The following is a 26,924-nucleotide window of genomic DNA, read 5'->3' on the forward strand; positions in this document are numbered from 1 at the left end:
CAAAAAAAATGACTCAAAAATTTAGACTTTTTATGTATAATATCACTATCTTCAACATAACTCCCATGATTACTGTGTAGAGGAGATTGTGGAGGATCAAAACACAAGCCTCATGTCTAGAACACCCTAGACGTGAGCCCAACCTGATAACTGCAAGTGAGGCTGGCAAATAGAGTACCTGTGTGGAAATAGTTAATGAGTTTGATGAGCATCTTGTTAGTTTTGTGACCCACGAATACCTACAAAATCTTAATATGCAAAATTTTAAGTTAACAGCAAGCACTGAGGTCTAGAGGGAGGAGAGATTATGAGATATGAGAAGCTGTTTTAAAAGTTCCAATATGACTGGAAAGAAGTCGGACAGCAATCATTCTACCACTAATTGTCATGTAACCATAAGATACTCACAGGGGCAAATTTCTGAATGAAATTTTCTTTTTTGAGAAACTTGGGGACTGCCCTAGAATTATTACATAGATTTTTATTTGACTGATGTAAATTATCCTTTATATAGGTAAACAAGTAATCATCAAATGTCAGCAAATTTATAGGGTTTATCCTAATGTAATTTTACTAGAGGTGCTACCAATTTTACACTCATCTAATCGTATTGCATTTTTGTAATTAAACCAGATAAACAGCAGTCCAAAACATTTTAAAATAGGATTACTCTTTTGAACTGGATATTTTTGAACTCATACTTTTAAGCTTCCGCAAGAGCATAGCTTTATTATCATTGCAAAATAGACCTTGCCCCTCAGAGTCATTTGCCTGATGATTTCTGTGTTTAAAGCTGTGGCTGACGGACTCTTGAGGTTTCTAGCACTGCTTCGGCTGCCTACATCTAGTCGGGACCGATGATACCCGGGCTATGATGGCAACAGTTGAGCACTCGAGTGAATGATCCTTCTGATAGATTACATTTGCATTGTGACTTTACCGTAAATGTAATTTGAGAGGATTGTCCCTTGTTTCCGGTAAGTGTTGTGACTTGATGATGATAATATGTCACACTGGCTTGTCTATTCTACTTGGAAAAAGGCATGGAACTGTCATAGGCGAGAGGGCATGTGGTTCATCATCTACATTAAACACCAATGATTTACAAAAAAAAAAAAAAAAAGCATGATCCATAAAAGGTAAATTAGACCTCATTAAATTTTGAATGTTTGCCATTTGAAAGATACTGTTAAGAAAAACAAAAGATCGGGTGTGGGGCAGGTGGGAGGGGAGGAGGGGTGTATTTACATACACGGTGGGTGCCATGCACACCATCTGGGGGTGGACACGCTTGAAGCTCTGACTCGAGGAGGGAGGGAAGGCAAGGGTGATGTATGTAACTTTAAGGTCTGTACCCCCAAACATTTAATATGCTGAAATAAAAAAAATTCTCAAGCAAAAATAAATGAAAAGACAAGCTACATTCTGGGAGAAAATATTTACAAACACATCTGATAAAGAGCTTGTATCCAAAATATACAAAGAATCCTTAAAAACTCAAGGATTAAACAACTGCAGGAGGTCTCTTTATATCTAAAGAAATATAAACATAGCACACTTTTTAGAAGTTAAGAAAATGTCTATAATAGTCAATTCCATGTATTAGATCAGACTTCCAATAAATTTCTGAAAACACACAAAAAAGTGGATAAATGACCTAAACCGACACCTCAAACACATCCAGAGGGCAAATAACTATAAGAATTGCTATTTAAAGTACACTGAGATACTTATTAGAATAGCTAAAATCCATAAACCTGGCAATACCAGTTCCTGGTGAAGATGCTGAGTAATGGAAAATCTCAAATTCCTTGGAATACAAAGTGGCACAACCAAGTCACAGATTCTTACAAAACTAAACTTATCATACAATTCAGCAAGCAGGTTCCTAGGTATTAACCCAATTATGTTTGAAACATATGCCCTCATAAACCCATATGCAAATATTTATGGCTGCTTTATTTTTTGATTTTTTTTTTAAGGCAAGACAACATGGGATTTTAAGCTAATGAGGAAAGATGGATTTTTTTTTTTTTTTTTTTTTTTTTTTGCTATTTCACAACATCAGACATTACAATCAGTATCTGGCAAAGCCTGTTCTTTCTACACCTGCATTTGGCTGTGTGCTCACTGAAGGTGCCTTGTGTCACTTCAGTCCTCCTGCCCGTAGGAATTGTAAGTTACCTCACTGAGTCTGTCCACAATCATAGTAATTATAATAGCATCAGTTTGGGCTGTAGAGCTATAACTACTATCAGAGGAATCGTAACTCTCCATCATGCCATATTCTTTGTCATAGTCATACTGTCCATAGTTCTCTCCTACTCCAGGCTGATGGTGGTGGAGGTCTGGACCTAGTTGGGGGGGGGGGGGCTCCTCTTGCTCTAGGAGTTTGAAGTCCTCTAACCTGACTCACTGGCCCAGGGGCGGAAAGGATTCTCCTAGGAGTTGGCATCACTCTTGGTACACCAACTCCAACAGGCTGGGCTGTGACTTCTGCCCTTTCCCTGGTTAGTCTGGGGTTGGTAGACCTCTTGTATATGAGGTAGGTTTCCCTTGAACCATTGGAGTATTGGCATTTTCGGCATCACCATTCCAACATGTTCATTCCTGGGGCCGTGCTTGCCTGATCTCATCACTGTAGTCAGGGATATGAACTTTTTGATTTCTCTCAAAACATGCCCCATCCAGGCATAAGCCACTGCAAGTCACAAAAACAATTCAATGAGAACAAGATGATCCTGGAGGTGGAAGTACTTTGCTTCTCCACTTTTCCTTAATTGTTCTCTCACCAAAACTCTCCCAGGGATGGACGTTTTTGTCAAGGTTTCTTCTTTTTTTATTTGAAACAGGATTTTTAAAAAAATGTTCAGCGTATTACAGGGGTACAAATGTTTAGGTTACATATATTGCCTTTGCCCCACCGAAGTCAGAGCTTCAAGCCTGCCCATCCCGCAGACAGTGCACACCACACCCATTAGGTGTGAATATTCGCATCTACTCCTCCCCACTTCTGCCTGCCTGACATCCAGTGAACGTTATTAGTATATGTGCATGTAAGTGTTGATCACTTAAAACCAATTTGATGGTGAGTACACATGATATTTGTTTTTCCATTCTTGTGATACTTCACTTTGTAGAATGGGTTCCAGGTCTATTCAGGAAAATACAAGATGTGCTACAACACTGTTGTTTCTTAGAGCTGAATAGTACTCCATGGTATACATATACCATGTTTTATTACTCCACTCATGAATTGATGGGCACTTGGGTTGTTTCCACATCTTTGCAATTGTGAATTGTGCTGCTATAAACATTGGAGAACAGATGTCTTTTTTATAGAATGCCTTTTTGCCTTTGGGCAGATGCCCAGCAATGGGATTGCTGGAACAAATGGTAGTTCTACTTGTAGCTCTCTGAGGTATCTCCATATTGCTTCCCACAGAGGTTGCACTAGTTTGCAGTCCCCCCAGCAGTGTAGGAGTGTTCCTATCTTTCCACATCCACACCAGCATTTCTTGTTTTGGGACTTTTTGATAAAGGCCATTCTCACCGGAGTTCAGTAATATCCCACTGTGGTTTATGAAAGTTTCTTCCTGAAAGAAAGCTTTCAGACACTTGCCACGTGGACCCAAAAGTTTCTGCACAACGTTGAGCTTAGGGACCCGCTTTGCAGGAATTAGCACTTTCTGTCCCAGCTTCATGTTCTTGTTAATCACTCCATCCGCCTACTTGCCTTCTCCTTTGTGACACCGTGACAGAGCACTCTTGAAGGAGGGCTTCAGGGAGCGCTTCTTGGCCATGGGCCGGCGCAGGTGTCCCGGCGCAGGTGTCCCCATGCTTGCTGGCGGCGGGCACAGACCGGCAGAGCGGACGCAGCGGCGGCCCAGCAGCCCTCAACCTGGCCAGGCAGAACCACAGCACGAGGCCCGCAGAGCTGCGCCCGCTTTATTTAGAATTGCCCCAAACTGGACAACCAGGATGTCCTTCTATAGGTAAAGAGAAACTATGGTATCAGATGCCATAGTTGATATGGTATGATATCAATAACTAAAAAGGAGAATATTCAGTAACTAAAAAGAAATGAGTCATCAGTCCCTGAAAGAGGACATGGATTCATCTTAAATGTATACTTCTAAGTAAAAGAAGCCAGTATGAAAAAGCTACGTAATGTATGTGTTGGTAGGGGGCAGGTTGAATTGATGAAGCAATGAGAATATTTTAGGGTAGTAAAATCATTGTGTATGATCCTTTTTTATTTCAAAATATTAAGGAGGTACAGATGTTTTTGATACATGGCTTGATTCCAGACTATAAATGTGCCCATCACCTGAATAGTGTTCATCGTACTCATTAGGTGGGTTTTTACCCTCCCCTCCTCCCTCCTGCTTGATTTCCAATGACTTTTACTTTCCTCTGTGTACATGTGTGCTCATTGGTTAGTTCCAATTTATTAAAGGGTACATGTGGTGTTTGTTTTTCCATTCTTGTATGATCCTTTAGTGGCATATACAACATATTAAGAACTGCCAACCCCCAAAGAGCTTTACAACACAAAAGCTAAACCTTAATGTTCACAATTTTAGGAGATTGAGAGACTCCTGGATTGAATTTGGAATATGATAAAGTATCCTAAATGTATTACAAATGTATGGATGCAAGGAAATAATGTGCTGAACTAAGTGACTTTAAAAATGAGTGAAGTGCTCAGACTTGGGGGGGGAGGGAGGAGTGGGCATTGATTGAAACCTTAAAATCTGTACCCCCATAATATGCCGAAAAAAAAAATAAAATTAAAAAAATGAGTGAAGTATGTAAGATTAAAGGCAAAAAGAAATATACATACTCACTGTACTTTAACTGATAAAGTTGTCTGCCCTGAGGTGTGTGGGCTCATGATTCTGAAACCAGTGCAGGTATGTACTAGAATTGAACAGTTAAGTGAGTGGATGACGAATGATGGAGTCAAGCTTTCTCACTGTTAGGGAGGGCACAGAGAAGCAAAAGGGAAAAGCTAGAATGACCATGTGGTAATGATTAGCGTTGGAAGCATCCATATGAGCTTATGTTTCACTTAATGTATGCAAATGGTAACAAATATTTATATATGCCTGTATATATGCAAGTTACTATAGACATATATATCACCTTGCTCTGTCAGCTAAGCAAACCTAAGGGGGAAAAAACAGTACAAATAAATACACCTAGTGTCCGTTCATGTATAATACCATTCTCTAATAAAAATAATCAAGACTCCTTGGTGAATGGCTGATTCTAGTACTGTAGCAGGAAATACACAAAACGAGCATGGAGTATCTTACAGTGTTAGAAAGTAAAGAAGTATCCAAAATAAAAAGCATGAAGGTAACAATGGGAGGTGATGGATGGAAACTTGCTTGTCTGTAGTAAGCATTTTACTGTGCATATGTGCCTAAAAGCGTCATGTCGTGGCATCAGCAAGATGATGGAATAGGAGTTAACCCGCTCATATCTGCACTCCAACAACAAGTAACCTGCACAGATCCTCAGCCAGGTGTCTCTACAGGAGCCTCAGGATTCGGATAGAAGGTTGTGAAACCCTAGTTGAACCCAGGACTTGGGAGGGTCATTTTGAGAGTACTTGCTGGCACCCAAGTGGCCCACCTGCCAATTGTTCTCTCAGGTTCAAGTCCAGAGATGGCCCGGTTCCCCAAGTTGCTTGGCTACAGTCCTGTTTGGCCTTGAGCCTGCAACCTAAACCATCTTCCAAGGGGTCTGGAAAAAAATCACACTCATTAATGCCTTGGTGGAGAGGCTCATCTGCCCACGGACATCAGTCTCAGCAGTGACAGTTTCCCTATGGTTGTTCCAGTCCTCCCCAGCTGAGGTCCTAGCTCAGAGCTGCTCACACTTGAGCCCAGTGGGAGACTCAGCCACACCCTGGAGCCCGGATTTGTTACCTACATGACAGGCTCACCAACCTGCATACTACAGCAGACCCTGAGGGGACCCAGCCTTAGCTCCAGCCCCTTCCACTGAAGTCAGGGAATTATCCTGCCTATGCCCAGCAACCTGCTGGGAGACACACACCTATCTGAGCCAGTGTGACTGGGTTCTCCAGAAGCCATCCCAAAGCAGATCCCAAGATGGTCCAGTAGAGTTCTGGCGCCTACTGTTGGAATCAAGGAACAATCTACCTGTGCAGGGACCTGCTGGATGACACACACCCATCTGAGCCAACGAGAGGGTCTCACTGGCTTCCTTTCCCACAGCAGACCCTGAGGGTGGCCTAGTCTCAACGACAGCCCCTCTCACTGCAGTTGGTCCCATCCCACCTGTGCAGGGACCTGAAGGATGACACATGCCCATCTGACCAGCATCTCACATAGCAACCTCCTCCTGGGTCTCCCCCAGGTCCATCTGGGCCACATCAGCACTGGAGCCCTCAAGGCCCTGGCAAGTGTGGCTTAGAGCACCATCTAGTGCTGAGATAGCTGCAGTGTGGTCAATGGCTCAGGGAAGACAACAGTCAGTTTATAATCCCTGGAAAGTCCTTTGAAGAAAGACAGGCACAAACAAAGCCAGACTGCAAAGACTGGAATAAATACCTAATCCCTCAATGTGGAGATGCTATCAACAGCCACAAGTGTTAAGAACATTCAAGGAAACAGGAACTTACCAACGGACAAAACAAGATGCCAGAGACTGACCCTAAAGTGGAGATGTGTGATCTCTCAGGCATTTCAAAATAGCTGCTTTAAGGTAGATTAATTAACTCCAAAACAAAAATTATTTCAGAAATTTAACAGAGAGTAAAATAATAAAAAAAAATCAAACAAATCCTAGAGGTGAAAGATACAATGAACAAAATAAAAAATGCAAAAGAGAGCCTCCAGCAGCATTGATCAAAGAGAAGAATCAGTGAGCTCAGAGTCAGAATACTTGAAAATTTTTCAGACAGAAGAAACAGAATAAAGCTTATGTAATCTGTGGGACAACAGCAAAGAGAAAATTTTGGGGATGTCAGAATTAAAGGGGTAAAGGGGAAACTGGGAAAGACAAAGGGATAGAAAACTTATACAAAGAAATAACAGAAAACTTTCCAAACCTGGAGAAGCATGAAAATATTCAGGGACAGGAAGGTCAAAGGTCTCTAATCAGATTCAATCCAAATAAGAATATCCCAAGACATATTATAATCAAAACCACTAAGGTCAAAGACAAAGAAAGCATTCTGAAAGCAGCAAGATAAAAGAAGCTAATAACATATAACAGAGATCTAATACATCAGGCAGAAAACTTCTTAGGAAAAACATACAGGTTAGGAGGGAGCAGATGATATATTCAGAGTGCTGAAGGATAAAACCCCGCCAATCAAGAATACCGTACCCAGAGCAATCACTCAGAAATGAAGGTGAGAGAAGATTTTCCCAGAAAAACAAAAGCTAAAGGCATTCATCACAAGCAGACCTGTTCTACAAGAAATCCCAAAGGAATTTATTCAAATGGAAAGAAAAAGATACTAATATTATTGTCATACTAACACTCTCCTCATGGTATGTACAACAGTTATATCTTCAGCATAAAGATTAAAACACAAAGCTGTTAAAAAATAACTCAAATAATTTAAGAGATAGGCAATATTTAAAAGTGTAAACCATGACATCAAAAATTTGAAATGTGAGAGGAGAAGGTAGTTAATGTGTACAGGGCAATTTTATTGCTTTCTTTCTGATTAAAGTTGGTATCAATGTAAAATAACTTATGACTATGGGATGTTTCTTATAAGCCTGTAATAATCACAAAGCAAAAACCTATATTAGGCTAAAAGTAAAAATTAATAAATTAAAACATGTCATATAAAATCACTTAACCACAAAGGAAGACAGTAAGGAGCCAAGAAAGAGAAGAGTTAGAGAACTATAAAAAAAAAAAAAGTAATGGCAGTAGTAAGTTCTTATCAATAATAACATTGGTTATAAATACAGTAAACTGTACAATTAAAAGCCATAGAGTGGCTGAATAGATTTTACAAAAGAGCTCACTGTATGCTGTCTACAAGAAACTCAGTTCACCTATAAGGACATACATATACTAAAAGTGAAGAGATGGAAAAATATAGTTCATCCAAATGGAAACCAAAAAGAGGAGGAGAAGCTATACTTAGACAAAATAGACTTTAAGTCAAAAACTGTAAACAGAGACAAGAACATATATCCAAAAGAAAGAAAATCAGTATATTAAAGAGATAGCTGCACTCCCACGTTTATTACAGCACTATTCACAATAGCCAAGATATAGAATTAACCTAAAGGTCCTTCAGGGATGAATGGATAAAGAAAATGTGGTATATATGCACAATGGAATGTTATTCAGCAATCAAAAAAAAATGAAATCCTGTTATTTACAGCAACATGGTTGGAACTGGAGGTCAGTATGTCAAGAGCAATAAGCCGGCCGGGCGCAGTGGCTCACACCTGTAATCCTAGCTCTCTGGGAGGCCGAGGCGGGAGGATTGTTTGAGCTCAGGAGTTCAAAACCAACCTGAGCAAGAGCGAGACCCCGTCTCTATTATAAATAGAAAGAAATTAATTGGCCAACTAATATATATAGAAAAAATTAGCCGGGCGGGCATGGTGGCACATGCCTGTAGTCCTAGCTACTCGGGAGGCTGAGGCAGGAGGATCACTGGAGTCCAGGAGATTGAGGTTGCTGTGAGCTGGGCTGACGCCACGGCACTCACTCTAGCCTGGCCAACAAAGCGAGACTTTGTCTCAAAGAAAAAAAAAAATGAGCAATAAGCCAAGCACAAAATGACAAATATTGCATGTTCACACTATCTGGGAGCTAAAAAAGGGATCTCATGCAGATAGTAGAATGGTGGTTTCACAGGGTAGGGACAGAGGGATGAAGAGAAGCTGGTTTATGGGTGTAAAAATACAGTTAGCATGAGTAAGTGCCATTATTTGATAGTATAGTAGGGTGACTATAGGTAATAATTATTGTATATTTAAAAATACTAGAAGGGAAGAATTGGAATATTCCCAACACAAAGAAATGATAAATGTTTGATGTGATGGATATCTCAATTACCCTGAATTGATCTTAACACTTGTGGCTGTTGACAGCGTCTCCACATTGAGGGATTAGGTATTTATTCCATTGTATACATTGTATACATGTATCAAAATATCACATGTACCCCATAAACACGTACTATTACATATCAATAAAAAAATAAAATTGCTTGGGGGGAGGGGGGAAATGGGCATTTATTGAAACCTTAAAATCTGTACCCCCATAATATGCCAAAATAAAAAAAAAATTAAAAAATAAATAAATAAATAAATAAAATTGCTAAGAGTAGACTAAGTATTCTCACCACAACAAATAAGTATGTTAGGTAATACAACATAAGTATTAAGTATTAAGTAGCTCCACTTAGCCATTCTACAATGTTACATATTTCAAAACATTGTACACAAAAATATATAATTTTTACTTGTTTACTAAAAAGTTAAAAAATTAAAAACATGTTGTATGCTGTTAAATTTATAATAACCCAAAATATTTTGAAACCAACAATAATAAGACAATGTCCAAGGGACACATGAGCCAACCTAAAGATGTCCAAAGCTAGAGCAATTTGATTGAAAATATGTATTGCATCATAATCCAAATTACAAAATATCTAAGCCTATACTGATATAGATAAATTGAGCAAAAAATGAGGGAGAATAGACAAATTTCTCACTCAGAAAAATTCTAAATTTATGTGGCAACTCCATATCCTTAAAGAGGTCGACTGTAACTCCTCACTCCTAAGTGTGGGTTGTACATGGTGACTTTCCACCAAACAGTACAGTATAAAAGGAATAAAGAATAACTTCACAGCGCAGAGACCCGACAAGCACTATCTCAGGCTACGTCATCAAGGTTAAAAGCATTTGCCACAATTTATATTGATATTACACATCCTTCTTACAATATAATGAGAATAGAACTTCACTTCTGAAGTCTTCCTCCCCCAAATCTATAACCCTAGTCTAATTCATGAGTAAAATATCACAGAAATACTAATTGGTGGACTGTCTACAAAATACCTGACCAACAAATCTCAAAACTGTCAAGGAAATTCTGAGACACTGCTCCCCTTGAGAGGAGCCTCAGGAGATCCAAATAACAAATGTAATGTGAAATCCTGGGTGGGGCCCTGGAGAAGGAAACGGGCATTAAAGAAAATGGCAAATATGAGTAAAGGATGAACTTTAGTTAATAATTTATCAATCAGTCCATTAATTGTAATAAATCCACCCGCTATGTTTGGAATGTTCCTCCTCGAAAATTCAGGTGTTGAAACTTAATGGCCAAGGTGATAGAATTAAGAGTTGCAATCTTTAAGAGGTGATTGGCGGGTGACTTAAGAGGCCATGGCGGGTCCTCCCTCATACATGGTACCAAAGACCATGCCGTGTTGGGTTCTCTTGCCTCCCCTGCCCACACTGCTTTCCTCCCTCCAGAAGATGCAGCCACAGGGCGCCATCTTGGAAGGGGATGGGGCCCCTCGCCAGACCTTGATCTTGGACTTGCGATCTTAGATTTTCTCACAGCCTCCATAACTGAGAAGAATTCTATTTATAAATGGCCCAGTCTGTGGTATTTTGTTATAGCTAGACAAGCAGACTGAGACCGCAAGACAGTACCGTTCTGATATAATAAGGTGTTAACGACTGAGAAAACTCGGTGTAGGGCACATGGGAACTCTGTACCATCTTTGCAATAATGTAAATAGAAAACTGCCCTAAAGTCAAAAGTTCATCCTTTTATTTACTTCTTTTAAATAAAAAGAAAGCTTTTAAAGCTTGCCTTGAGTTCAGGGTAGCTGACCTGAGCCTGTCCTTTCATTTCAAGGACAACAAGGCAGATAGCTTCACATAGCAGTCCCTGTTGGGAGTTTGGGATATTTGTTTTTCTGGGTGCCCCAACCTCGGCTTTGGAGTTCTTTTGGGTTCTGTCCTCCAGAAATGTGCAGTTATATCTCTTCTTGAAGCACCACCCTTGGGCTACTGGGGCCGCGTTGCCCAGAACTGAAAGTACCCAGGGGCCCATATCCACTCAGGCTGCCCTTAGCCAACGACTAAGGGGTACCACGCATGGATCCCCACGTCCTGTCTCCGGCAGATGTCTGACATGTCACCACTTTCCAGTTCTCTGTGTGATCAGCGGAAGCTATCCACCATAAGACCTTACCTGAAGTTTCACTCTTACTCGGATTGTCCACTTTCCTGTCCTATTTTTTCTCACTTCATTATTAATTTGCACACCTTGATGAGACATTTGCACACAAAACTACATCACAGGGAATCTACTGGAAGAGAGTAGGTACTGGAAATGGCTCTAGGAAACAGATTTAAGAATGAAATTCAGGAGCCAGATCACTCATTGACCAGGTAGCAAAATGAACCCCATCAGTGGCGGTAAATGTAGTGTTAAATGCTCCTGTTATGTCATAGCTTTGTACTAAAGCTTTCACCCATGGAGAATTGGGGTGAAATAGGGATGGAAGGGTGTGTACTGGGTTGTTTGTTGTTTTTGGCAATTACAAGCTATGGGGAAATAGTAATAAATAATAAGGACCACCGTGCAAAATGGAGAAACTGAAGAGAGAAAATGACAGTCTCAAATTAGCCAATCACAAATTTAAGACGTGCGAAAATCAGAAAGCCCTCATGATTGCATCTAGAAGAAAGAAACCACAAAAAAACTTCATTTCTTGTGACCAGAGGGCAGACGACCAAAGACCAGGCCCAGAACCCAACTGTGAGTGAGTATAACTTCAGAGAAGGCTGTGTGTGCAGTCTGAGGAAATTCCCTATGCCTGAGTGACGGTCCCGATGGGGGAGAACTGGGACCCTGGAACTTGCGATGGGGGCTTGTGTGTGGATGAACATGAAACCATTAAAGATTCAGCTCCCCTAAGGCCTCTAAGCAATATTGGCCACTTGTCCCACTAGAGAATATCATCCCTCTGCTGATGTCCATGCAGAAATTCAACTGAGGCAGATATCTTGCTGGCACAAAACTTGCCCTTTACAACTTACACCCCACTTCTGCTCCTGAACCCTAGACCAACACACTGCCAAGTCACGTGATAACCCACCTGGGGTAATGCCAATAATGTGAACAGACTAACAGAATTGTTTATAAACAAGCTACAATTACTCACCAAAATGTATAATCAGGAACCAGGACAGTGCGCCTAGGGGTGGGTCTTCAGGGCGCCGGGGCCGAGCGAGGTGGAACACCCGCTCTCCCAGGGCTGGCGATTTAAGGCCGAGGCAAGCACTGCAGGACACAGATGGTTCCGATACACTGCTGGGAGGGGTTAAGCTTTAAGGGGGGGAAGATGTCTCACGTGAAATAAGGCGGAGATGCTAGCACTGCTTTAAGGAACTGATCAAAAGACTCAGACAAGAAAGCATCCTAGATGGATCCACCATATGCACCCAGAAAACACACCAACTGACTGCATTGCTCTGGGGAGAACAGAGAATACTGTTTTCAATTGGATGAGATGTCTGGGTGGGGAGGGACTGGCATGTGCAGAGACCCGGCAATGGCTGTCACTCTAGGTGGAGGCTGATATCAGAAGAGGCTGTTACAGGGTGGTCTCATAGGCTGATAGGAATACAGAAAAGCAGGAGCTGGGAGGGATAGCAATTAACGACAAGAAACAAGGCTTATATAATCGCTGTCTTTGATGGCAAGCCACAGTGACAACCAACCTTTACCCAATGTACCCACGGGATCCCTGTTGGTGACCAATAAACCCATAGCATTCGTAGGGGCAAGATAAACAGGCAGCCAACAAAGGAATTGCACGTGCATGTAAATCTACGTATAAATACTATGCATACCGAGAGAAGGGGAGAATGAGCAGAGGGCTAGTAGAAAGTTGTGATCCCTCTCAATTTTCAGTACTAAGCCAGTTTATGGTCTGAGAACACATCAATTACAAGAGGAATAAGTCCAACTGGAGACAGATCTAGCAATTCCATAGTACCTACAGTTAATGATTTACATAAATCTGAAAAAAATCACCTGAGGAGGGATTTTCTCAGTCCTTTCCCCAAAGAAACCTATGGTCATTTCCTTGGATAACTGGTCAATGGGAAAGAACACTTATTTCCAGGGCTTTTGGGTGTAGGTCTGAGCTGGCATGATTCCAGGGGTCCCAAAGCCCCCAGATGAGAATAGGCACTTATGAAGGTCAGGTGACAAATGAAGTTCTGACCCAGTTCTGATAAATACTAGATCCAAGTGATCCAGCAGTCTACCTGTTAGTCATTTCCTCAGTTACCCAAAGCACAATCAGGATGGTCAATCTCATTCTCTGCCCGTGGAACAGAAGTCATTATCTGGCAAAACTCTAAAAATGAATGAGTAATCAAGACATTCTCAGATAAACAAAACCTGAGAGCATTTATTGCTAGTAAACTTGCCCTACAAGAAACACTAAAGAGTCTTTCAGGGCCAAATGAGTACACTAGAAGGTAACTCAAATCCATAGAAAGAAATAACAAACACCAATAAAAGTAACTATACCATGTAAAAATCAGTATTAATATATTTTGATTTCTAAGTCCTATTTTATTTCCATATATAATCCCTAAACTCTAACCCCAATGCTACCCTTGCCAAACCCCAACACCAACGCTAACCCTAAATCCCTTACTCTAATCCCCAACCCTAAGACTAACCCCTAACCCTACCCCATGCCTACACCTTACCCTAACTCAAACACCTTAACCAAAACCCTGAACCCCAAACCCTGAATTCCAAAGCTCTAGCCTGAATCCTGAAGCCCTACCCTAACTCTACTTTACATCTAATCCCTAACCAGAATCCCTATCACTAACTCCTAATCCCCAACCCGAACTTTGTCTCTAATCCCTAAACCCAAACCGTTAATCCTAACACTAAACTCCCCCACCCCCAGTCGCTGCCTACTATTTGAGACCACAGATAAAAGGGTCGGGGTGCTGCGTTTGCTTCTGTCAAGGTTCCTGCCAGGGGCCAGGCGTGGGACTCGTCCGCCCGGTCTGCCGTCCCCCGCCCCCCGCCACGATGCCCGTCGCCACCTGCACCCTGGCCAGGTCACATCTTCGATCTTGGCCTCGCCCGCGCCCTCCTCGGCAGGCGTCCCGGCCCCGTCCGCGCCCCCGTCGCCTCCCGTCCCGGGCCCCGTCCGCGCCCCCATCGCCTCCCGTCCCGGCCCCCATCCGCGCTCCCCGTCGCGTCCCGTCCTGGGCCCCGTCCGCACCGCCGTCGCCTCCCGTCCCGGCCCCAGTCTGAGCCCTCGTCGCCCCCCCATCCCGGCCCCTGTCTGCGCCCTCGTCGTGCCCCCACCAGCCCCTGTCCCGACCCCCATCCCGGGCCCCCGTCCGCGCCCCGGTCGTGCCCCCCCTCCCCGTCCTGGCGCCCGTGCCCGCCCTACTGGGCTCCAGTCCTGGCCTAAGCCCCGCCCTTGTGGACTCCCGCCCTCGCCCCATCCGGGTCTGCGCCCTCGCCCTCGCCCCATCCGGGTCTGCGCCCCGCACCCATCCTCTCGCCCCGCGTCCCTCCTCGCGCCCGCGTCCCTCCTCGCACCCCGCACCCCTCCTCGCACCCCGCACCCCTCCTGGCACACCGCACCCTTCCTCGTGTCCCGCATCCCTTCTCACCTGCTCTCGCGCTCCGCGTCCCTCCTCACGCCCTGCGCCCCTCCTCACGCCCCGCACCCTTCCTCGCGTCCCGCGTCCTTCCTCGCGCCCCGCACCCCTCCTCGCGCCCCGCGTCCTTCCTCGCGCCCCACACCCCTCCACGCGCCCCGCACCCCTCCTCGCGCCCCGCGTCCCTCCTCGCACCCCTCCTCGTGCCCCGCGCCCCTCCTCGTGCCCCGCGCCCCTCCTCGCGCCCCGCGCCCCTCCTCGCGCCCCGCGCCCTTCCTCGCGTCCTGCGTGTTTCCTCGCGCCCCGCACCCCTCCTCGCGCCCCGCGTCCTTCCTCGCGCCCCACACCCCTCCACGCGCCCCGCACCCCTCCTCGCGCCCCGCGTCCCTCCTCGCACCCCTCCTCGTGCCCCGCGCCCCTCCTCGCGCCCCGCGCCCCTCCTCGCGCCCCGCGCCCCTCCTCGCGCCCCGCGCCCTTCCTCGCGTCCTGCGTGTTTCCTCGCGCCCCGCACCCCTCCTCGCGCCCCGTGTCCTTCCTCGCGCCCCGCACCCCTCCTCGCGCCCTGCGTCCTTCCTCGCGCCCCGCACCCCTCCTCGTGCCCTGCGTCCTTCCTCGCGCCCCACACCCCTCCACGCGCCCCGCGTCCCTCCTCGCACCCCTCCTCGCGCACTTCCTCGCGTCCTGCGTGTTTCCTCGCGCCCCGCACCCCTCCTCGCGCCCCGTGTCCTTCCTCGCGCCCCGCACCCTTCCTCGCGTCCTGCGTCCTTCCTCGCGCCCCGCACCCCTCCTCGTGCCCTGCGTCCTTCCTCACGCCCCGCACCCTTCCTCGCGTCCTGCGTCCCTCCTTGCCCGCTCTCGCGCTCCGGACCCATCCTCGCGCCCCCACGTCCCTGTTCTTGCCGTCGCCCGCCGGCGCCCTGGCACATCCTTGTCAGTGTCCGTCCCGCTCTAGCCGTCCCCCGTCCTCGCACGCGCCCTTCCTTGTCGCCCCCGTCCTCGGACGCGCCCTTCCTTGTCACTCCCGTCCTCCGACGCGCCCTTCCTTGTCGCCCTTCCTCGTCCATCCCCCGCCCCCCGCGAGCGGCACCCGCACCCAGACGCGCGGCGACACCTGCGCCCCCAACCCTGCGCCCGTCCTGCGGCGGCTTGAGCGGGGACAGCCACCTCTGGGCCCTCGACCCGGCGCCCGTCCTGCGGGGACATGAGTGGGGACATGAGCGCGGACGGCGGCGCCGTGCGCACCGGCTGGCTGAGGAAGTCGCCGCCCGAGAAGAAGCTGCGGCACTTCGTGAGTGCGGCGGGGGAGGCGGCGGGGACTGGGGGCTCTGTCGGGGCTGTGCTGACGGGAGGAGTCTCTATCCAGTGGGAACTTCTTAAGCATGAAGGCAAAGTGACGATATTGTCAGATTCAAGATCGCCCCACTGGTCAGAGAGCCCAGGAGTCTGGCACCACTGACCATGTCCGTGTCCCCGTGCCTTCATTTCCCCGCCTGAGAAGTGAGGACAGCGGACCTAAGCTGTTACGTTGTCCTGAAGATGCAAAACAACTCCAGTAAAAGCCTCAGTACTGTGCCTTATACCTAGCAAATACCCGCTTGGAGAAAAATAGCATCTGCCTGCAGTGACGCAAAAGAGCCACCTCAGCAGTGAGCCTCGGGGAGGGCCGCTGTGCAGGTTCGCAGTGCGGATGCAGAGGGTTTCAGGTAAATTACAGGTGACACAAGAGTGTTGGGGGGATGAAGACTGCAGCTGAGCAAGCAGCAGCTTTCAGGCATCTGCCTGTAGATTTGGGTGTTGTATTCCGTGTCCACCTCAGTTCCATCTGTGCACGGCCACCCTCACCGTTGTTCCTCTCATCTCCCCCCACCCAGATAATTCATGTCAGTCAGGCAACATGGGCAGAAGAGCAAGCAGAGCCCCTGAAATCAGGCTGCAGGGTTTCAATTCTGGCTTTGCCACGTATTTGCCCCAGGTGTTTGTATAATGCAAGGAATGCAAGGGTGGATTAACGCTTGAAAACAGAATGGTGTGGTTCATGCAGTTAAAATAATAAAGGAGAAAACTCACTTGATCATCTCAATAGATACAAGAAAGTATTTGACAAAACTTCAGAAAAAGATTAGGAAGTTACTTATGTCACTGAAAATCCTACAACAGCTAATGTGATTTTGACTTATAAAATACTGACTGCTTTGCCCTAAGGTCAAGAGCAAAGCAAGGATGTTTGTGCTCACAACTTTTATGGGATGTTGGACTGGAGTTTCTGGTCAGTGTAACAAGGTAGTAAAAAGAAATAAAAAGGCATGAAGATTGTAAAGGAAGAAATAAAATTGCCTTTATTCTCCGAAGACATGATTGTATACAGAGGAACTTCTAAGAAATCTACCCCTAAAATTCCATATCACAACTAAGTGAATTTAGCAGGATCACAGGAGTAAAGGTCAATATACAAACTTTGTTGCCAGTACATAGAAATACAGTTGCATAAGCAGAAAATAAAATGAAATACTGTTAATTATAGAATGAAAACATAAAATATTTGAAAATAAAACTATATGTAGTATCTCTGCTTTGAAAACTACCAGACATTGCTGAGAGAAATTAAAGAAGACCTAAATAAATTGATAAATGTGCCATGTTGGTGGGTGGAGAGACTCAATATTGTTAACACATTAGTCTTTCCCAAATTCAGCTTGAGTCAATGCAGTCAAAACCCAGTTTCTGGCCTGGTGTGGTGGCTCACGCCTGTAATCCTAGCACTCTGGGAGGCTGAGGCAGCCATCAGGAGTTCGAAACCAGCCTGAGCAAAAGCAAGACCCCATCACTGTAAGGTTTGTGTTGGCGAAAGACGCAGAGAGGGAGAGAGAGAGTGGGGCCAAACATCGTGGCTTTACTGAGTGCTCCCGGGTGAGGTTCACGGGTCCTAAGAGAGGGGGCCCTGAGAAGCCACACTGCCCGGGACTGTGAGCTGGCTTTTATAGGGGGTTGGCCGTTATTTTTGGCAGTCTCTGGGGGCTTCGGGATGGGTCCGGGCAGGATGCTTTGCACCAGGGCGTCTTCCTGCTTTGTCTTGGCCGACAGGATGTGGTTAGGACTGCATCGGCAAGAGCTGCAGTTTCAGCTAGGCTCCAAGGGCAGGGGGAGGTAAGGGGGAGGGAGGCAGGTCACCAGCCTTACATCTACTAAAAAAAAAGAAAAAGAAATTAGCTTGACAACTAACTAACTAAATATATATATATATATATATATATATATATATATATATATATATACTTGCATATATATATATTTAGTTTGAGATATATATATATATATATATATTTTTTTTTTTATCAGCCGGGCATGGTAGCACATGCCTATAGTCCCAGCTACTCGGGAGGCTGAGGCAGGAGGATCGCTCGAGCCCAGGAGTTTGAGGTTGCTGTGAGCTAAGCTGACGCCACAGCACTCTAGCCCGGCAACACAGTGAGACTCTGTCTCAAAAAAAAGGAAAAAAAACCAGTTTCTTTGTACTCAAGATCTCGGAATGAGTGAGTTTGAATGTTAGATTTAGAAGCCAGGTCTCCTGAGTTCCAGTCTAGAGCTAGAAAACAATTTCTCATCTTCTCATTGCATTCCAACAGAAATTTCTTTAAGAAAGCCATTTTATCGTATCGTCAGCTCAACCAGTGCCTATTCTGTCAGTCAGCTGAGTGGTAAATTCTTTCCTAAAGGAAAACCTTGCCTTTCTTTTTTCCCTGTTATGTTGAGTTTACATGTATGATGTAGGAAGCTAAGGCAAGAAGACAGCCAAAGGTTTTAACTGAGTCAGGAGGAACTTGCTTTCAATTAGGTCTTTAGCATTTGCATCTTCTAGAAAATGCCTTCAGATCTCTCTCAAATCTTGCCAGATCAGCATATCAATTTGGCGCTCGGCAGCAAAAGAAATGATCAACCAGTGAACAGCTAACCTGCGGGAAGGGAGAAAATATTTGAAAACTATACTTCCAACAGGGTACTGGTATCCAGAATGTCTAAGAAACTCAATGACGATACCACCAACAACAAAAACAACTGCATTAAAAAGTGGGCTAAGGACATGAGTAGACATTTTTCAAAAGAAAATGAACAAATGGCCAAGAACAATATGAAAAATGTTCAAGATCACTAATCATCAGGGAAATGCAAATTAAAACCACAGTGAGATATCATCTTATACACCAGTCAGAATGGCTATCGCGAAAAACACAAAAAACAGATGTTGGCAAGGACGCAGGGAAAAGGGAACTCATATACACTGTTGCTAGGGATGTAAATTAGTGAAACCTCTATGGAAAACACTTTGGAGGTTTTTCAGAGGGCTAAAAATAGAACTACCATTTGATCCTGCAGTCCCACTTCTGAGTATCGTGGGAAAGGAAAGGAAATCAGTGTATAAAAAGGAAACTTGGGCCGGGCGCGGTGGCTCACGCCTGTAATCCTAGCTCTCTGGGAGGCCGAGGCGGGCGGATTGCTTGAGGTCAGGAGTTCGAAACCAGCCTGAGCAAGAGCGAGACCCCGTCTCTACTATAAATAAAAAGAAATTAATTGGCTAACTAATATATATACAAAAAATTAGCCGGGCATGGTGGCGCATGCCTGTAGTCACAGCTACTTGGGAGGCTGAGGCAGGAGGATTGCTTGAGCCAGGAGTTTGAGGTTGCTGTGAGCTAGGCTGACGCCATGGCACTTACTCTAGCCTGGGCAACAAAGTGAGACTCTGTCTCAAAAAAAAAAAAAAAAAAAAGGAAACTTGCACCCAGGTTCACCACAGCGCTATTTGCAGTAGCAGCGACGTGGAATCAACCTAAGGGTGCCTCAGCGGAGGACTGGGTAAGGGACATGCGGTGCTTACAGACCATGCGTTACTATTCAGCCACAAAAGAGTGAGTGAACTCACGGTTGTTGCAGAAACAAGGATGGACCTGGAGGCCGTTGTCTTAACTGGAACGAACCAGACACAAATACCACATGCTGTCACTCAGGGGAGCTGGACAGTGTGTCCCCACGGCAGCAGGGTGTGGGGGTGGAGGTGGCGGGTGGCTGTCGAGCGGGTGCAGCATGCACCGCGCCCCTGCTGGGCGCCCTGAAGGGCCTGGCTGCACCGCCATGCGATAGATCGTGTGGCCAGAAACAAAACAGACAACAAAGACGACTTCATGAGTACACGAAAGTGGGGGGAGGCAGAAAGAAGCAAGGGAGTGATTGTCATCCTGGATCACAGAAGCAGAGTTGGATGAGGAGGGGAATGAGGACGGAGATCAAAGGTGAGGGCCACAAGGTCGTGGGGCTGGGAATGCAGGTCCCTGTGGAGGTAGCATCCAAACCGGTGACTTGACTCTATCGAAGGTCACGCACCTCCTGGTCTAAAGCGTGGGAACGCGCGTCTTACCGCGTGGAGACGGGGCCTGTTGCCACGCGAGGTGCCGCACTCACGTGCGTTCCCAGTTCCTCCTCCACTTTTTTTTTTTTTCTTTGTAAGAACGTGTTCTGTAATATCTCCTCCACTTTTGAAACCCTGGGGAAACCCGAAAGGGAGGCTCAGGCCACGTGCAAGGCCCAAGCCCCTGCCCTTAACTTGGTGATGTCCCAGGACCTGCTAAGAGCCCTGTACCTGCTAATGAGTCGTTCCCTCTGCTTGCTCCCTCCTGGCGGGGTTTAGGCCTGGAAGAAACGCTGGTTTATCCTGCGGAGGGGCAACACAACCAGCGACCCGGACGTTCTAGAATACTACAAGAACGAGCACGCCAAGAAGCCACTGCGGGTCATCGACTTGAACTCCTGCGAGCAGGTGGCCGCAGGTGTGACCCTGAACCTCAACAGGAAGGAGTTGCGGGGCACTTTCGTGTTTGGCGTCAAGACCAGCGAGCGCACCTTTTACCTGGTGGCCGAGACGCGGGAGGACATGAAAAAGTGGGTCCAGAGCATCTGCCAGGTCACTGGCTTCCAGCGGGCTGCGGACAGCAGAGGTAGGAGAGCAGACACGGCCCCCTCGGAAGGGGCGGGCGGGCCCCACAGCCTGGCTGCCAGGGCAGGTCCGGCCGAGCCTGCTGTGGACAGGAGCGGCAGGCCGAGGGGAAGGTGAGGGGTCAGCCGTGTGTGGAAGGGACTCCTGGCCCCGGTTATGCTCACATGGGGAACCAGGGGATGCAGGGCTGTGCCGAAGCTGGACGTGTTCTGTGGTATTTCTTCAGGCATCCGACACCACTGCTGTTCCTCAGCCCTGCCGCTCCCGCCCCTGCACCCTCCCGCCCCTGCGCCCTGGGGATGCCCCAGGAAGGTCCCACCTGGGCCCTCCTCCGGCCATCCCTGGCTTTCCTGGCGCCTCCGTCTCAGACCACCCTGCACAGCGGCAGCGGGCTCTGTGCCTGTGGATTCTCTTGCTCGGGGCCCTTGGTGGCGGTGGTCGGTGTGGGGCCGGGTGTCCCTTCACTCTCACTTGGGAGGGGAGTGGTGGGAGGAGCAGGTGCTTTACGTCTGGGCTTTGAGAACCTTCACCAAAGAGCAGTTTAGCTCGCTTCCTCTTTCAGGCAGCGGGAGCGTTCGATGCACGAGTTACTAGAGAAGAAGGCCCACGGAGAGTGGGAGGGTGGGGGACGTAGCCGCCCCCGGGGCGTGGAGGGGCAGGCAGGAGGGGCTGGGTCCAGTCTGGAGGGACAGCTCCAAGTACACCTGTGTTTTTATCTTTCGTGCGTGGGGCACAGTCCAGGCCCCAGCGAAGCACCCTCGGCAAAGCAGGCCTCACGTAACAAAGCCAGCCTAGCTCTGAAGGTGGTGGCAGCAGGAGCCGCCAAAGAGGAGGGAGGTGTGGAGCTCTCCACCCCAGGCCTGGCCTTGCGTGGGGCCAGGAGGCCGTGGGCGGCCACGGCCCTGCAAGCGCCGCTCGGGGTGGCCGGAAGCGGCCCCGGCTGCCCCAGGGGCTGTGCCGAGCTGGAGCGTGTCCTCCTCAGACCGGGCCCAGGCCCCAGCCCTGCTCGGGGAGGGCAGCGGGGCAGGCACGGGAGAGGCAGAGGAGGCCACTGTTGTTTTTCTTCCTCCGACAGCCGGCTGTAGGAAAAGGACACCTCTCCTTCCTGTGTCATTCACAGACTCCCCAAGGAGTGCGTCCTCAGCCAGCCACGGGCCCCGCCCCGCCCGTCAGCACCCGCAGGGAGAGCCGCGGTGCGCAGCCCCGTCCACAGCTCGGCGCCCCCGCCCGAGCCCCGCGCAGCCCGCCAGCGCGCCCCGGGACTACCTGGCCCTGCACCAGTGCCTGAGCGGGAGAGCCGGAGCCGCAGGGCAGGACGGCGCCGCGGCCAGCAGGTGCGTGAGCCGCCCTCACAGCTGCGGCTTTTCAGTCCTGTTGTTTTGTTAAAGACAAGAGTAAAGTGCCGTGTTTTCCCAGGCAAACACGCATGCAATGAAGCATAATTCTTTGTCCGTGTAACCTTCATGTTTTATTGGTGTTGTCTGTGCTGCCTCAAGGATGTAATTGGGCTCCAGAGAAGCTTCCCATTATAAAAAATAATGCCATAAAAATTTTTGATTTGGCCTTCCTTCCATCCTTCTTTTTCCGTCCCTCCCTCCTTCCCTTCCTTTTCTTCAGAAAAAAAAAAATTATTCGGAGGAAAATGGCGTTAGGGGCTAGAGTTTCTGAATTGCAGACGACAAAAGCCTTTAAAATGGTGGCATCGCACAGGTGCTGTCTCACTCCTGCTCCGGGCTGTGCTAGCCCTCGCGATGGCGGCTGTCCCCGCAGGGCCATTTAGATTTCATTGATTTAAATGAGATTTAAGCTTCGGTCCCCAGTGTCACTGGGCACATTTCCAGTGCCCAGCGCCACACGCGGGCAGCTGCCACCGTGCTGGGCAGCACAGACGGGACGGAAACACTCCCGCCCTCGCGGAAGCTCTGCCGCGGGGACGCCGGCTCTGGAGCCCCGTCTCTGTCCCTGAGTCCTGCGGCGCCCTCGCCCTGGCAGCTGCGCAGCGTGCGCGCGTCCGGCCACCTCCGGCTCCCGCTGTCAGGGTGGCAGGACCAGAGCCGAAGCCTTGCCAGAGCCGCTCCCTGCTGCTGCCGGAGCCAGCGGATCACACGCCACGCTGCTTGGTTAATTTAGGACTGTGGAGATCGGGTTACGACAATTAGGGCAAATACAGAAACGGCCGTGTCGTCGTCACGGCTGCATGGTGTGTGTGAGAGTGTTTCTCACGTGATCCTGCTTGAAGCAGCCAGACGCAGCGCGAGGCAGCCGGTGTCGGCAGGGCCCCCATCGCACGGAGCACCTGAGGCCACGGACAACGCACGGCAGCGGCGGGACCGGAGCCCAGGTGTCCTCACTCCTCTCTGCGCTCTGCTCCCCACACCGCCTGCTGCCCTGCTTTCCTGCGTGGTTGTTGCGGCGCCCAGTCCAAGCCTGCCTCGGTGCCTTTCCCTGGCGCAGCGCGGCTGGCTCACTGCGACCGCGCCCCGGCTCGGCCTCTGTGGGCCCCGGCTCGGCCTCTGTGGGCCGGCACCTGAGAGCTGAGTCCTGAGCCCGCAGGGTGACGCAGCAGGTGCCCTTGCCAGACTGGGAATAGCACCTGCCCCTCCTCTGAGTCCCAGACCAGAGACAGGCAGGGTGGCGCGGCGGGAAGCACAGCACAGGCTCAGGCGGGTCAGATACGGGTTCACATTCAGGCTGTGCCGCTTGTTCAACCTCCTCGACATTCCGTTTCCTTGTCTTCAGAATGGGCGAGAAGAATTCAAAGGCTAAGTGATGAGCGTAAGATGAGAAAACATAGGTGGAGTGCCCGGTGGGTGTCCCCAGGGTTCTGCGTGTCCCCCTGCTGCAGGCGCAGTGGCCTGGGCAGAAAGCGGGGCCTCAAAATCATCATTCCCCGACACTGATGGGGCGTCCGCTCAGCAGCTTTGCAGACGCACCCTTTGCAAACTCACCCTTTGCAGACGCATAGTGCGAAGTTCAGACAGAGAAGAGCCCGCCCGACTCTCGCCAGCAAAGGGCAGGCCCCAGGGGAGCCTCAGGCCGCCCGACTCTCGGCTGTGCATCCCCCACAGCACCGGCAGCGCAGGGCTTTGAGCCGCCTGCCAGCTCGGGCGCAGCCCTGGCCTCCTCTTACGCCGCTTCCCTTCTCTCTCTCTGCAGGAGTGCCAGCTTCCCTCAGGGCACGGGGGCCGCCTCCCTGGCCCGCAGAAGCGTGGCCGTGCAGACGCCTGCCTGGTGCGGAGGGCGCTGCGACTGCAGGGCAGGCGGCGCAGCCCGTGAGCCCTGCGGCCTCCCCAAGCCGGCCGGGCGCCAGCCGGCATTCAGGGGCAGCGCCCGCGACCTGCCCTGCAGCTGGGGCCCGCACGGCCGGCCCGGGGACAGCCCCGCCGGCGCCGAGGCGGGGCGCGAGGACGTGTGCACCCCCGGGAGGCCCAGCAGCACCCTGTGCCGGGAGCTCGGGGGCCTGCGGCTGCTCGGCGTGGGCGTCCCAGCCACCCCGCTCTCGGCTCGCGCCGCGCTCAGGACGTTCTTGCTGGACAGCAGCCACCGAGCCAGGGCAGGGGCCGCCCCCGGGCACGGCACCCTTCCTGCCGCGGCCAGCCGCGGACGTCCCCAAGGTGAGTGTCAGTCCCGCAGCAGCCCAGAGGGAGGGAGGTGCGCGGGGCTCGTCCTGCTGCCGACTCGCGGTCCCCCGGCCAAGGGCACTCGGAGCCACTCAGAGGGCTGGCTGTCTGAGCCTCGTCTTCTGCCCGGCCCTGCCAGCCTGTCCCCGCACGGCCCTGTCTGGGGACTCCGCGGGGCGAGGGTGTGCGGGCCACCTCGGGGAGGTCAGCGCTCTGCTGGGCCCTGCCAGCCTGTACCCGCACAGCCCTGTCTGGGGACTCCGCGGGGCGAGGGTGTGCGGGCCGCCTCGAGGAGGTCAGCGCTCTGCCCGGCCCTGCCAGCCTGTCCCCGTGTGGCCCTGTCGGGGGACTCCGCGGGGCGAGGGTGTGCGGGCCGCCTTGGGGAGGTCAGCACTCTGCCAGGGAGGTGGACGTTCTCGGGGAACCCCAGAGCACAGGTTAGGGTTCGGGAGTCCAAGTCGTTGTATCTGATTTGTGTCAATCAAACTAAAGATTTAAAAAGTGGAGAGCGGTCCAAACTGAGCCAAAGCCACGTGGACTAGCGGACTATTAAAACAAAAGGGGATCTTCAGAATGTTTTCTAAGCCATACTTGAATTCCTTTGAAATCTGAAGCTGTATTTGAAATCCCTAAATTCTGTTGTCATTTGTTTTCCACTGAGAGTATTCCGTCTCCGCGCCGGAGCTCCTCTGTCTGGTGAGAAAGTAGAAGGGCGTTAATTCTTTTCGCTCGGCATCTTGCAGAGCCTCTGTCCGTCCATCCTGGTGCTGAGGCCACGCAGAGAGGCGGGTGGGACGGGTCTCGCCTGTGTTCCGGTGGGGTCTGCAGCGCGTAGGAGACGCAGGCGCCGCAGAGCCGGCGGTGGCGGGCAGAGACGCCGGTGCTGGCCCGGCTCCTGGTTGAGAACTGTGCCGTCTCTTCAGTCTGGCAACAGCAGGGCCGTCAGCCTGTGCTTTGGACCCGACACGCTTGAGGTGTATGAAAAAGGTGGCGCTGCCCATCCGAGCTCGCGTCTGTGTATAAAATACAAGGAAACCTGCGTGTGTGAGCGGGCGTAAGTGCAGGCACTTGTGTTCCCGGAGGTGACAGCTGGGGGAGCAGGACGCCGGCCCGTCTGGTAGGAGGGAGCAGAGGCCGTGAGGGCGGAGTCGGGGACCTTGGGAGGCCCACACTGCGCCAGGTCTGGAGCCCAGGAGGAAAGTGCAGCGGAGGGGGTGCCAGAGTGCCTGGCCGCTGGGGCTGGGAGCAACGCCCCTGCAGTGAGAGTGAGGCCGGACAGCGCTGCGGAGGGAATGTGGACTCCTTCCCTCCTGTGTCACGGCTCCCGTGGGACTGCCCACGCCCAGCGGCACAAGCGCGTGTGCACCTTCCCTCCTGTGTCACGGCTCCCGTGGGACTGCCCACGCCCAGCGGCACGAGCACGTGTGCACCTTCCCTCCTGTGTCACGGCTCCTGTGGGACTGCCCACGCCAAGTGGCACGAGCACGTGTGCACCTTCCCTCCTCTGTCACGGCTCCCGTGGGACTGCCCACGCCCAGCAGCACGAGCACGTGTGCACCTTCCCTCCTGTGTCACGGCTCCCGTGGGACTGCCCACGCCGCGGGGCACGAGCGAGTGTGCACCTTCCCTCCTGTGTCACGGCTTCCATGGGACTGCCCACGCCCAGCGGCACGAGCGCGTGTGCACCTTCCCTCCTGTGTCACGGCTCCCGTGGGACTGCCCACGCCCAGCGGCACGAGCGCGTGTGCACCTTCCCTCCTGTGTCACGGCTCCCGTGGGACTGCCCACGCCCAGCGGCATGAGCACGTGTGCACCTTCCCTCCTGTGTCACGGCTCCTGTGGAACTGCCCACGCCAAGTGGCACGAGCACGTGTGCACCTTCCCTCCTGTGTCACGGCTCCCGTGGGACTGCCCATGCCCAGCGGCACGAGCGCGTGTGCACCTTCCCTCCTGTGTCACGGCTCCCATGGGACTGCCCACGCCCAGCGGCACGAGCGCGTGTGCACCTTCCCTCCTCTGTCACGGCTCCCGTGGGACTGCCCACGCCAAGTGGCACGAGCGCATGTGCACCTTCCCTCCTCTGTCACGGCTCCTGTGGGACTGCCCATGCCCAGTGGCACGAGCACGTGTGCACCTTCCCTCCTCTGTCACGGCTCCCGTGGGACTGCCCACGCCCAGCGGCACGAGCACGTGTGCACCTTCCCTCCTGTGTCACGGCTCCTGTGGGACTGCCCACGCCCAGCGGCACGAGCACGTGTGCACTTTCCCTCCTCTGTCACAGCTTGCTCCTGTGGTACGTGTTCGAAGTCCCCGCGTGGTGCAGTGAGTGCAGGCTGGTCTGCCGCGTCCATGAGGGAGCCTGGCGGTGCTTTCCCGGTGGGCCGGGTTAACCAGGGTCCTCAGAAGACTCAGGTACGTGAAAGGACACACCCTGGGAGAGAGAGCGCCCCCCGGAGCGTAGTTGTCCCCCCCTAGCGCAGTGCCTCTGTTCTCGTCTCAGTTCAGACCTGCGGCCGAGTGTTTGCACGGGGAGCACGCAGGCAGTGCAGTGGGAACAACGTGCGCACTGGGAAGACTGAGTTTCGAGGCTCCACAAGGCTGCAGGCGAGCAGAGGGGCCAGCCTGCTG

At 50.5% G+C, this 26,924-nt stretch overlaps 1 pseudogene; it reads right to left on the reverse strand.

Annotated features, from left to right (window-relative positions):
- Positions 1-2,299: 2,299 nt before the first annotated feature.
- LOC105858785 (KH domain-containing, RNA-binding, signal transduction-associated protein 3 pseudogene) lies at positions 2,300-14,239 on the reverse strand (annotated as a pseudogene).
- Positions 14,240-26,924: the final 12,685 nt, after the last annotated feature.

The sequence above is a fragment of the Microcebus murinus genome, chromosome 20 (assembly GCF_040939455.1).
Source record: "Microcebus murinus isolate Inina chromosome 20, M.murinus_Inina_mat1.0, whole genome shotgun sequence".
NCBI classification, from domain to species: Eukaryota; Metazoa; Chordata; class Mammalia; order Primates; family Cheirogaleidae; genus Microcebus; species Microcebus murinus.